Source organism: Rana temporaria, chromosome 5, assembly GCF_905171775.1.
Source record: "Rana temporaria chromosome 5, aRanTem1.1, whole genome shotgun sequence".
NCBI lineage: Eukaryota > Metazoa > Chordata > Amphibia > Anura > Ranidae > Rana > Rana temporaria.
The window spans coordinates 384,478,079-384,491,122 of record NC_053493.1 but is presented as its reverse complement, the minus strand read 5'-3'; positions in this window follow the sequence as shown (position 1 = coordinate 384,491,122).

Here is a 13,044-nt window from a genome sequence, read left to right as displayed (position 1 = left end):
TGGGAATTTCAATCCTGAAAACTCATTCCATAATTTCCCTAAGGCTGCTGAAAGTCTACAGGAGACAAGCAAATACTTCTCCCTGCAATGTGAAACATTAGTGAAAGAAGCTTGTAAATACTTAAACAAGGAACTATCTCAGCACATCTATACCCTGTTGGGTTTCCCTACCCCCAGCATGACATGGATTTTAGTTTAGCATTTAGGTAAATAACTGTTTAGACCCAGCATACATGTACTTATCTTTTTATGCTGTGATAACAAGATACTTTTGCATTTTTAAAGGGAAATCTGTCACTGAGAAATAAGTGCTGTGTCACACAGAAATTCAATAATTAAAGTAATGAGTTTTCACCAATGATGTCCGTGTCAGAATTTTACTACATGTACTACAATATTCCCTCTGGGTGGAGACATTTTTATTTTTTAACTATTTTCCTTTATTTAAAAAAAAAAAAAAAGGAGTAAAACATGGTTGTACATTACACCTAAGGAATGTAGATTACACAAGAATATTAACTTGGCAAACATGGAGATGGAGAGGAAGGTAAACAGGTACAACAATCTGATAAAGTAGTCATAGCTATAGCATATCAACATGCAAATATTCAAGGAGGTTGGTCTGGATTAGACACAGCATATAGGTATAGTTGGGTGGAGACATTTTTATCTGGGTCCTGCCAACGCTGTATCTTGGCCTAGGCCAACGAGGCCCAGGCCTAGGGCAGCATTTTGCAGGGGGGCAGCATGAAAAGAGTCTCTGTAGGCTCTTATGAGGTGGACATGGTCACCTATACCTGTCAGGTAGGTAGTAGGACTCTCCTGCAATCCTTTGCTTGTGTCAGTTGTACATATTAACCGCTTAATGACCGCCGCATGTATATGTACGTCCACAGAATGGCACATACAGGCATATGGGCGTACAGGTACGTCCCTGCCTTTCTGCGGGTCGGGGGTCCGATCGGGACCCATCCCCCCCCCCCCCCGCTACATGCGGCGGTCGGATTCCCGCGGGGAGCGATCCGGGACGACGGCGCGGCTATTCGTTTATAGCCGCTCCGTCGCGATCGCTCCCCGGAGCTGAAGAACGGGGAGAGCCGTATGTAAACACGGCTTCCCCGTGCTTCACTGTGGCGGCTGCATTGATCGAGTGATCCCTTTTATAGGGAGACTCGATCGATGACGTCAGTCCTACAGCCACACCCCCCTACAGTTGTAAACACACACTAGGTGAACCCTAACTCCTACAGCGCCCCCTGTGGTTAACTCCCAAACTGCAACTGTCATTTTCACAATAAACAATGCAATTTAAATGCATTTTTTGCTGTGAAAATGACAATGGTCCCAAAAATGTGTCAAGATTGTCTGAAGGGTCCGCCATAATGTCGCAGTCACGAAAAAAATCGCTGATTGCCGCCATTAGTAGTAAAAAAAAAAATAATGAATAAAAATGCAATAAAACTATCCCCTATTTTGTAAACGCTATAAATTTTGCGCAAACCAATCGATAAACGCTTATTGCGATTTTTTTTACCAAAAATATGTAGAAGAATACGTATCGGCCTAAACTGGGGAACATTTTTTTTTATATATGTTTTTGGGGGATATTTATTATAGCAAAAAGTAAAAAATATTGAATTTTTTTCAAAATTGTCGCTATATTTTTGTTTATAGCGCAAAAAATAAAAACCGCAGAGGTGATCAAATACCACCAAAAGAAAGCTCTATTTGTGGGAAAAAAAGGACGCCAATTTTGTTTGGGAGCTACGTCGCACGACCGCGCAATTGTCTGTTAAAGCGACGCAGTGCCGAATCGCAAAACCTGGCCTGGGCATTTAGCAACAAAATGGTCCGGGGCTTAAGTGGTTACAGAATCTTAATTTATTTCTGTTGATTGCTGATGAGAAAAATAAAGAGATAGATGTATTTGTTTCTGCTCCCAATCCTTCCTTTGCTCACTGCCTAGATCACATACCTCCATCACTGTGATACATGTTTTCTGCTGCACCACTGGCATGATTATATCCACTTAGTCCTCCAAAAAAATTGCAGAAATTTGTAGTTAAAGTATAACTATAAGCAACAATTTTCTTTCCATTTGGATAGAGTAAGGAATGGTTATAGCCCCTGTCAATTATTATTTTTTTGCCATCCATTAATTTCTCTTTATTTCCTGCCCCATAGCCAAACAGGAAGTGAGAGGAAATCTCTGCAGATTTAGGGACCCCCCCCCCCAAGGCCCATAAAACTAGTGTCCCCACTGGAAAATTTCAGGGCAGGTCTTAAACAGGAAGGGGTGTGACCTTGACAGGAAGGGGTGGATCATATTTAAATTAGGGGTTGCACAACTTTAGTCAGGCCTAGGGCAGCACAAAACCTAAATACACCACTGGGTCCTGCATAATTGCCTCACTAGAGACAAAAGGCAGCCAGCAATACCCAGCCTATAACCACCACTGGTCCAACACTAGAGATGCTGCTTTAGGATGCTGCCCAATGTTTCAAGGCACCCCATGCACATACCTCTGAATGTAGAGGCACCCTGTGGCCATCTTCTTCAATAGCTGCAGAAGCTCACCTAAAGTCTGACATATGCGGCTCTGTCAAATCCCTGACTTTATACACAATGAGCTGGGAAACAGTGTATAAGGTTCTGCGGTATGCATATGTTCTGAAAAGGAACATGAAGACAGGAGAGAGCAGAGTGATCAGAATTCATGACTTGTCAGTGTTTTGCCTTTTCCTTATAATCTAGTCCAGGGGTCTCAAACTGGCAGCCCCCCAGTCTGCAAAACTACAAGTCCCATGAGGCATTGGAAGTCTGACAGTTACAAGCATGACTCCCACAGGCAGAGGCATGATGACTTGACTTGTAGTTTCACAACAGCTGGAGGGCCGTCAGTTTGAGACCTCTGATCTAGTCTGTCATTGGCCCCTGGGAGCAATGGAGCTCATTTGTCAGTGGTCAGAATGGTGCCTTTGTGTCTCAGAGAGCAATGGTACCCTTTGTCAGTGGTCTGTGGGAGGAATGATGCCCCTCTGTCAGTAGGTGACAGTGGGTGAACATTGTGAATCTTGGACAGGACGTGTGTAACTGGCATGATTCTTGGGTTACAATAAGGGTAAAAAGCCCCCCCCCCCTCCCCAAAAATGGAATGTAGCCACCACATCTAATGCCCCGGTTTTTCCCCTCGGAAAAAGTCTAATGAGAGCTTTTGGCCGGGAATCCCGACCGTGTGTATGCTCCATCTGACTTTTTCCAACAGGAAAACTTCCGAGAGCAGGATCTCTTTTTTCCCGTTAGGAAAAAATCCTAGTGGGAAAACCGTTCGTCTGTATGCAATTTCAACATGCATGCTCAGAATCAAGTTGACGCATGCTCGGAAGCATTGTCAACTTGATTTTTCTCAGCTCATCATAGTGTTGTACGTCACAGCATTTTTGACTGTCGGAATTTGGTGTGACCGTATGTACTCAAGACAAGCTTGAGCGGAATTCCGTCCGGAAAACCATAGGTTTTTTTTACAACGGGAAAACCGGTTGTGTGTAAGGTCTGGCAAGCTGCAATATAATATATTTTTGCTATTGGGTTTAAATGAGTTGTAAACAAAAATTATTTTTTGCTGAAATGACTGTTTACAGGGTATAGAGACATAATAGTTAACTGATTCCTTTTAAAAACGAATAAAAATGAATAAAAATCAATCATATAATGCACCTGTAGTTTCTAGTTTCGTTTTTGCATGTTTCCTGCTTCTCTGCTGTACAGAGCCACAGAGCCAATACAGGGCAGTGATGGTTTGGAAAACGAAACTGATTGGTGCTGAGGGGTTTTAGACACACAGGGCCAAATTCTCAAAACCATGTGTAAATTTAGGATTATCTAACTTATGTCATTTAAGTTACGGCGCCCTAAGTTGGTGTCGTAACTACCGTATTCTCAGTGCATTTGCGCACAAAACTGCGCCATCCTTAACTTAAGTTTCAATGCGTAAGGCGTGGTTATGGCAAGTGGGAATGAAGTGGGCGTGCTTCATTGTAATGAGCCGTGACCCCATGCAAATGAAGTGCCGGCCGTACTGCGCATGCGCGCACGAATCTGGACCTCAATGCGCATGTGCAGAACTTTGGTCAGCGCAATCAGTGAGATAGGTAAAAGGCCAAGCGTACTTAGTTTGAAGATCGCCCTGTGTCTAAATAGCCCCAGTCAAACACACTTCAATTGCAAAAGTATTTCCCTGTGTTCCCTTCCTAAAGCAAGTTGCTTCTGCTTTGAACGTTTGTCAGTGTTTGTTGGTAAGATTGTTTTGTGAGAAAAGTGTTTGTGGAGTTGGAGGGTATAGTTGGTGTTTGTTTTTGCTAATTTGTTTTTTGTTTTGATTGTTTGCCTGTTTGTTTTTCATAATAGTTTTTTTGGGGTTTTGTTTATATTTTTTGTTTTCCTTTTTTGCCTGTTTGTTTTCGAATTAATAGTAGCTGTCTGTCTATTTTTTATTTTGGCTTGTTTGTATTTTCTTTGGTGTGTGTGTGTATTGTTGTTTGTTTTTTGGGTGAGTTCCCTGTTGCTGGGTGTTGTCTGTCATGGCTCCCAAGCGCAGGAAGCTAAATTTTACACCGGCAGAGAAGCATATACTTGCTCAGGGCGTCATTAAATTTGGGCGATTTCTCCATGGCCCTGAGAGCCACACCACCACCCCGGCCAGGAGGAAGGAGATCCTTCAAAAGATCACCGATCGGATCAATGCGGGGGGGGGGGGGGGGAGACCAGGACCATCGCTGGAGTTAAAAAAAAAATAAATGACTTGAGGAGCGTGTCCCGGAACAAGCTGGCAACGCTGCATGCCCATACCAGGGGCACTGGAGGAGGGGGACCCTGCCCAGTCAGGATGAGTGAGGAGGAATGGGCAGTGGCCCAGTGTTTCCACCCACAGCAGGTGGTGGGCCTGCCTGGCTTTGACAATGATCCTCTTATGAGGACAGGTAATTTTTTGGAATTTCTATCTGGTGATTAGCATGTGTGGGTGGGGGAAGGGAAGATGTGCCAAGTGTATGGATCCAACAACCTGTGATTGTTTTGTGTCCTCCCCAGATGGCCAGGAGGTTGCAGCCCCATCAGCCCAGGAGGTGGCAGCCCCATCAGCCCAGGAGGTGGCAGCCCCATCAGCCCAGGAGGTGGCAGCCCCATCAGCCCAGGAGGTGGCAGCCCCATCAGCCCAGGAGGTGGCAGCCCCATCAGGTCAGGAGGTTGCTGGCCCATCAGGTCACGAGGTTGCTGGCCCATCAGGTCAGGAGGTTGCAGGCCCATCAGGGCAGGCTGCTGCACCACCCCCAAGACAGGCTCATGCAGAGTCCCAAGAAGGGCAGGATTCGCCATGGGAGGGGAGTGCCCACAACTCCCCTAATTTGGATGTTGAGTGGGAGGAGGATGAGGGGGAGGAAGATGACAATATTCTGATTGGGCAGGAAATAATGATGGGCCAAGATATGACCTTTGAATCATCCCCTGAGGGAACCCCACAGGCGCCCAGAAGTCAGGCCACCATCATGGGTCGCCCCTTCCAACCCTCCTCCAACATGCAGCAGCACCCATGGCTCACTCCAACTCCTCCTCCAAGAGCCTCAGGGGCAAGTAGGATGCCGACCCCTGAAAACAGGGGGCGGTTGGTGCGTCTGCCAGTCAGTCTGTTGAGGGACAATGTCCGGCAGACCCGCAGTCTGTCTGCAATACAAAAAACTATGAGCAAGGTGGAGCGCAGCCTGGGTGCAATGAGGGAGTCACTGGGTGACGTGGCCACCAACTCCGTGGGGGTCATCACCTGTTTGTGGGACCTGAGGAACGGCACAACAGGTGTGGCCCAGGAGGTGACTGCCCTCACCCAGGCTGTGCAGGCCAATACCCGGGCTGTGCAGGCCAATACGGCTGACATAACTTCCTGTCTGACAAGGATAGCCGTTGCCTTGGAGGGAAGGCCAGCAGGAGGACAGACACCAGGGGAGGCTGCTTCCTCCCCTGTACAGTCCCCCCGCCCTGAAAATACTCCCTCCCCTGCACAGTCGTCCCCCCTGAAAATACTCCCTCCCCTGCACAGTCCCCCCCCCTGAAAATACTCCCTCCCCTGCACAGACCCCCCCCCCGTGAAGATCCCCCTGTCGGCCGTGGCCGTCCCCGTGCCCGTCCCCGTGACCGTGCCCGTGCCCGTGGGCAGCCCAGAAGGAGCACTCGGCAACATCCCTAATTTGCAGGGGTACTTTTTTTTACACTGTACTTATGATTTGGTTTATGTGTGTAAATGATGTGTGAATGTGGGGGGATGGCATTCCTGAAAACATAAGGGTGTCACCCTCAGTTTTGGTGGAGTAGGGATCCCCAGGACCAGGGAGAAGTCATCCTAGGTTCCTGAATGGTGTATGAATGCACAGTGACATAATTGGAGCCGTGGCGGGGCGTTACTGCTCCCAAGTACCAAAGGGGGGGGGGGTACTTGGATCTAATCCAATTCGATGTGCATGTGATGTGTCTGTGCTAGGGACCACAGTGACGTGCATTCATGCATTCTCATTGTGAGATAATTAATGTGCGTTTTGTAAATAAAAATAAACATTCTCTTTGGCATATAAGTAATGTGCATTTATTTAGCAAAATAAAGATTTAAAGGTCACATAATCTCTGTGATTTGGTCTTGGCAAATCAAAAACAAAAATATAATTAGGATGCATTTACTGGGCAAAGATGCCTTCAGACAGTTGTCTCCTGATTGCCTGGCCCTCAGCAGACCGGGTAGAGGGGTTTGGGGGGGGGGGGATTGCCTGGGTGGGGGGTTAGGTCAGGAGATATCTCCACATGCATGCCCCTTCTTAATGCAAAATTGTGCAGTATGCAACATGCCCCAATAATTTTGCATACAAAGTCTGGGGAATACAATAGTGTACCCCCAGTCTTGTCCAGGCATCTGAATCTTGACTTTAGCATGCCAAAAGTCCGCTCTACTACAGCCCGGGTCTGGATGTGCACCTCATTGAATTTTCGTTCTCCGGGTGTTTGGGGGTTCCTATAGGGGGTCATCAGGTGGGGTCCCAATGCATATCCTGAGTCACCTGTAAGGGAAAAGACAGGAGGATATTAGTCATGCATGTGCCCCTTGTGATGTCTGCATCATGGGGGGGGCATACCTGACACCAATGTCACTCACCAATCAGCCAGCTGTCTCCATACACGTTCATCTCAAAGTCTCTGTAGATCTTGGTCTGCCTTAGGATGAAACTATCATGGCACGAGCCGGGAAACTTGGCACAAACGTGCCAGATGAGGCCATGTGCATCTACGATCATCTGGACATTGATCGAATGCCAGCCTTTCCTGTTTCTGAACAGGTGTTCAGTATCATGGGGGGGCTGGAGTGCCACATGGGTGCAGTCAATCGCCCCGATGATCTTAGGAAAGCCAGCAATATTGTAAAAGTCTGTCATTGCTTGCACACGCTGGTCCTCCTGGGTGGGCATGACAAACTGGTGGCTCATGCGCCGCAGTATGGCAGGGACCACCTGATGTAGACATTTACTCATGGTTGACTGCACCATCCCAGCCACACCTCCAGATGCTCGCTGGAATGAGCCACTCGATAAAAAATGGAGGGTTGCCATAACTTTTTCAAGAGGTGTCAGGGCATGGGAACGTAGGGTTGGGGCGATTAGATCCTCATGAAGGAGTTGGGTGATCTCCAGGATGGCCTCCCTATCAAATCGGTAGTTGCCGATGACCTCATAAGCTGGCATTTGCCAAATATCACGGCGTGGCCGATAAACACGCGCCTGTGCCCTCATCCTCCTCCTCTGTGCCCTCCTCCTTCTTTGTGCCTGTAAGGCAGCAAGTGCCGTCAAAATCATTGCTGGTCCTGGCATTTTTAAACAACAACCTTCACAACTAGAGCTGTAACCTCTAGTCACTTCCTTCTGCAAACCCTTCCACAGCATGTGTAAAATTAGGGCTGGTTTTATAATGTGGAAATTTAGTCAGTGGGCCATATTCTGAGTAAATCTCCGCTAGCTTCGCTTAGGGCACTTACACTCCGCTGTCCCAACTTACTGGAGCAGGTGTTGTATTCCCCAACCACTTGCTCCATAAGTTGGGACAGCGGAGTGTAAGTGTCCCGGCGTAGCCTGGCGGATCTCCAAGGGGGCGGCTTCTATTCAAATGAAGCGCGCCCCCGATACAAAAGAACTGGGCATGCGCCGGGCTGCAAAAAGCCCAGTGCGCATGCTCCAGTTCTCGGCGGAAAACGTCAATGACGCCGACGTGTGCGTCATTGACGTAAAGTCGTATTCAAGAACGACTTACGTAAACGACGTATCCGACGAAAAAACACGACGGGGACCCGACGCCATCCGTAACATGGCCTACGCGAGACTTGCGGAAACTTACCCCTCATATAGCAGGGGTAAGTTTCCGCTTACGCAAACGACGTTAGCGACGGTTACGCGACGCGAACTCGTTCGTGAATCGGCGTAGAAGGATCATTTGCATACGCAAATGACTCCTTCACTTAAATGCCATCTAGTGGCGGCCGGCGTCATTGCATTTAAGATCCGCCAGTGTAAGTGACTTACAGATGGCGGATCTTAAGTGTATCTATGCAAAACTGATTCTGAGAATCAGGAGCATAGATACACGGGTCAAAAAAGGGAGTTACGATGGAGTATCCTGAGTTACTCCATCGTAACTTTACTCAGAATATGGCCCAGAAAAACTAACAGGTGCGCACAGGGCGGAAAATACGGCACACACACTTAATTCTGAGAATCGCCCTAACTCCCTCATTTGCATCTTTGCCTATCAAAAACAGCGGCGAGCCTAGCGTAATTTGCGCCCGGGAATGCGCAGGTGTAACTAATTTAAGTACGGCTGAAAATACGGAAATCTTTGCTTAAGTCGTTTTGACGATCGCGCGCAAATATACGCGCCGTGTAAAATTAGAAAAATGGAGTTAAGTCTGCGTATCTCTTTTGAGAATTTGGCCCACAGTGCCAGATTCACAAAGAGTTATGCCGGCGTATCAGTAGATACGCCGACGAAACTCCGAATCTAAGCCCGCCGTATGTCTAAATGTATTCTCAAACTGAGATACACTTAAACATGCCTAAGATACGATGGCCTGCGCCGTCGTATCTTAGGGTGCAATATTTACACTGGCCGCTAGGTGGTGCGTCCATTGAGGTCGGCGTAGAATATGCTAATGAGTAGTTACGCCGATTCACAAACCTACGCTTGCCCCGTCGCAGTAAAGATATGCCGTTTCCGTAAGAGATACGCGGCGTAAAGATAAACATGCCCCCTAGGTGGCGTATCCTATGTTAAGTATGGCCGTCGTTCCAGCGTCAAAATTTTGAAATTTAAGGTCGTTTGCGTAACTCGTCCGTGAATAGGGCTGAACGTCAATTACGTTCAGGTCGAAACCAATGACGTCCTTGCGACGTCATTTAGCGCAATGCACGTCTGGAAATTTTAGGGACGGCGCATGCGCATTAGGTTCGGCGCGGGAACACGCCTAATTTAAATGCTCTACGCCCCCTACCCGGCTGATTTGAATTACGCGGGCTTGCGCCGGGCGATTTACGCTACGCCGCCGCAACTTTACAGGCAAGTGCTTTGTGAATCAAGCACTTGCCCGTAAAACTTGCGTCGGCGTAACGTAAATGCGATACGTTACGCCGCCGCAGATCTACGTGAATCTGGCCCACAGTAATCACACCTCCTTGATTAGTGACCACAGAGAGAAAGCTCCCAGTACTGTGGTTATCAGGAAACAGACAACCAGGAAGTGTGGAGATCAGAGAAGAATTACAGCAACTTGAGAGCAAAAACGACCAATGAGGACATGAAAACAGCACTGCATTAAGGTAAAGGAAGCTATTAAGATAAAAAAAAAATTCCTTTACAAACCCTTTAAATATGTTTTAAGGCTGCTGCAACTCATTGCTGACTTCACATCATGCCGCTCAGTTATACTGCCTGAAGTTTTTGCCTTTTCCTTTAAGAAATTGCTCTAATTATTTAGAGTAAACAGGGAACAGGAATAAATAACTGGCAACTGTTTACTGGTTTGTAAACTTGGCCCAGTATCTCTCCCAATTAATATTTAATGAAGTTCTCCAAAGGCACGAATCTCCTAAGACTAATCTTCTGTATAAATATGTAATTAAGTTGTTTCCTGAGTTCACATGTAATTATAATAAATTTCAGCCCAAAATGGATCATTCGGGTAGAAAATGCTGGTATAAGAAGTGTAGGATGCAAATTTACCGTGTCTAGAAATATGAGCTATGAAAATTCTGTTTTCAGGACAATAGAAATAAAACAAAGACTTGTATATAACTCATTCCTGAGAACCAAAATCAGTCTCAGAGAGCAAGAAACCAAACTGATTATATTCGCTCCTCGCCAAGCGCTGTATATTGGGGAATTTTACAGCAAACGGCAAAATGACATTTTAAAGTAGATCTAAACCCAGTCACTAAAAGCTTTAACATGTTAATGTAATTTCAAATGTTTTCAATCTTTTTAAATCTGTGGCTTTTATTAAAAGAATACCATACGATCCTATGATTAACCCTTTCTAGTCGATAAGAGCCAACTTGTAATCAGGTGCATTCTATGTTCTCCACTACAGGTGGCAATCGACTGCAGCGGCAATGCAGATGAGGGAGGAAGTAGTGAAAAACTTGGGGCCAGATTCAGGTAGAATTGCGACGGCGTAACGTATCGTAGATACGTTACACCGCCGCAAGTTTTCATCGCAAGTGCCTGATTCACAGAGCACTTGCAATGAAAACCTACGCCGGCGGCCTCCGGCGTAAGCCCGCGTAATTTAAATGGGCGTGTGCCATTTAAATTAGGCGCGCTCCCGCGCCGGACCTACTGCGCATGCTCCGTTTCGAAATTCCCGCCGTGCTTTGCGCGCAGTGACGTCATTTTTACGAACGGCATCGCGCGTAGTGTAATTCCGTATTCCCGGACGGCTTACGCAAACAACGTTAATTTTTAAATTTCAACGCAGGAACGACGGCCATACTTTATACAGCAATACGTTTGCTGTGTGAAGTTAAGGCACCAAAAACGACTACTAACTTTGCGACGGGAAACTAGACTAGCGGCGACGTAGCGAACGCGAAAATCCGTCGTGGATCGCCGTAACGCCTAATTTGCATACCCGACGCTGGTTTACGACGCTAACTCCCCGAAGTGGCGGCCGCGGTACTGCATCCTAAGATCCGACAGTGTAAAACAATTACACCTGTCGGATCTTAGGGATATCTATGCGTAACTGATTCTATGAATCAGTCGCATAGATACTCTGAGAGATACGACGGAGTATCTGAGATACTCCGTTGTATCTCCTTTGTGAATCTGGCCCTTGGTTCCTCTATGATTTCCATGGTCACAGGGAGACAGCTATCCGATCGGATGCTGACACCTCATATGACTTTGGCAGGCATCTTGGATGAGGGCAGAGCCTATTTAAGGCCCTGGCTCCTGGGCTTGGCGTGCATTTTGCGAGTGGCTAGCATAGGGATGGGATCCCTGTCTGTCAAGGACAGTAATTAGAGTCAGGGAAAGGTTCCCGGAGGAGTAGGGAAAGTACAAGACTACGTCAACTTCCTCTCCATTCTGCTTCTCGTAGCAGATGTTGTCGGCATGTCCAGGTCTTGAGACTACTACTACTCCACTGTTATGCCTTGTACACACGATCAGGTTTCTCAGTGGTCAAAAGACCGCCGGGAAACCCGAGGGGAAAACCGAGAATCGGCTCGGTCACTTTTACCTGTGTACACACGGCTGTTTTTCCCGGCAGTAAAACTGTCTGAGAGCTTTGGACGGGAAAACTGGCTGTGTGTATGCTCCACAGCAGTTTTTCCCCATAGGAAAACTGCGGGGGAAAAAACGCTGCGATTCGCGACGGGAAAAAATAGAACGTGTTTTAATTTTTTTGCTAGGAAGCATGCACATGGCCGGTTTTCCCAACCAAAAGAAAACTTGACAGTTTTCCTGACGGAAAACCGGGCATGTGTACGAGGCATTACAGCGGATTGCCTTCCCGCTGGTCCTGATTGTACTTGCTAAACTTGTCTACAATGCATTACTATTGTTAAACTTGGACTCTGTGTGCTCACTGCCTGCCGCATCTTGCTGCACCTAGCCTACAGACTCTTTAAAAGTTAATACTGCTGGAGGCAGACAAAAGCACATTTAGATATCATGTGCAACCACTTCTTACTCTACATGTTTCGCTCAAAGAGCTTCCTCAGGAGCTTTGGTAAGTGCTGCAAGAAGTACAAAAACAACAATCGTGAAAAAAAATTATACTTAAACATTGTTATAGTAGTAAATTGTATATTTTACATATAAAAATACAGATAATTATACATTTTTAACAAAGCATAGCTTGATAAAGAGCAGAGCGGTGCACTACCCAAATCGTTTTGGGTGGGTTTTGGCTGGATACTGTACTGATATTATTTTTTTGTACATTGGGATAGGCTTGGAGAGGGAGGGGCAGTGCAGTAAGCCAATTAAGTTCGACCACTGATTAAAGCTCTTGTCAGTCTAACAGTGGGATCCTGTCAACAGGAGGGGAGAACAGAAAGAACAGAGCAATGTCCTCATTAGTGATGTTCCTTCACTAACCAATGAACAGGCTAATTGGCGACCAAGCTGTATTGCTTAACTTCCTATATCACAAGAAGGACTTAGTAGAATTATAGAGTGATGTGCTTGTACAGTATATCAACTGTGTATGTTTGCTCTGTACTCTGAGTTTATTTTAAGGAATGTGTTTATTTCTATAATTGATCCGAGAGCCGAACTGTGTGTACTAAAGTGCCGCGGTCTGGTTACTGCCCAGGGTGCGCAATCGTTTTAATTAATTTATGATAACTGTTCTCATCTGGCTTTTCATAGCAGCCTTGGACAAGTATGGTAGCTCCCTGGAATAGATGAGTGGTATCCAGCCCAAAGGAAGGTCGTACAGACACATTGGAAACTCTGGAACA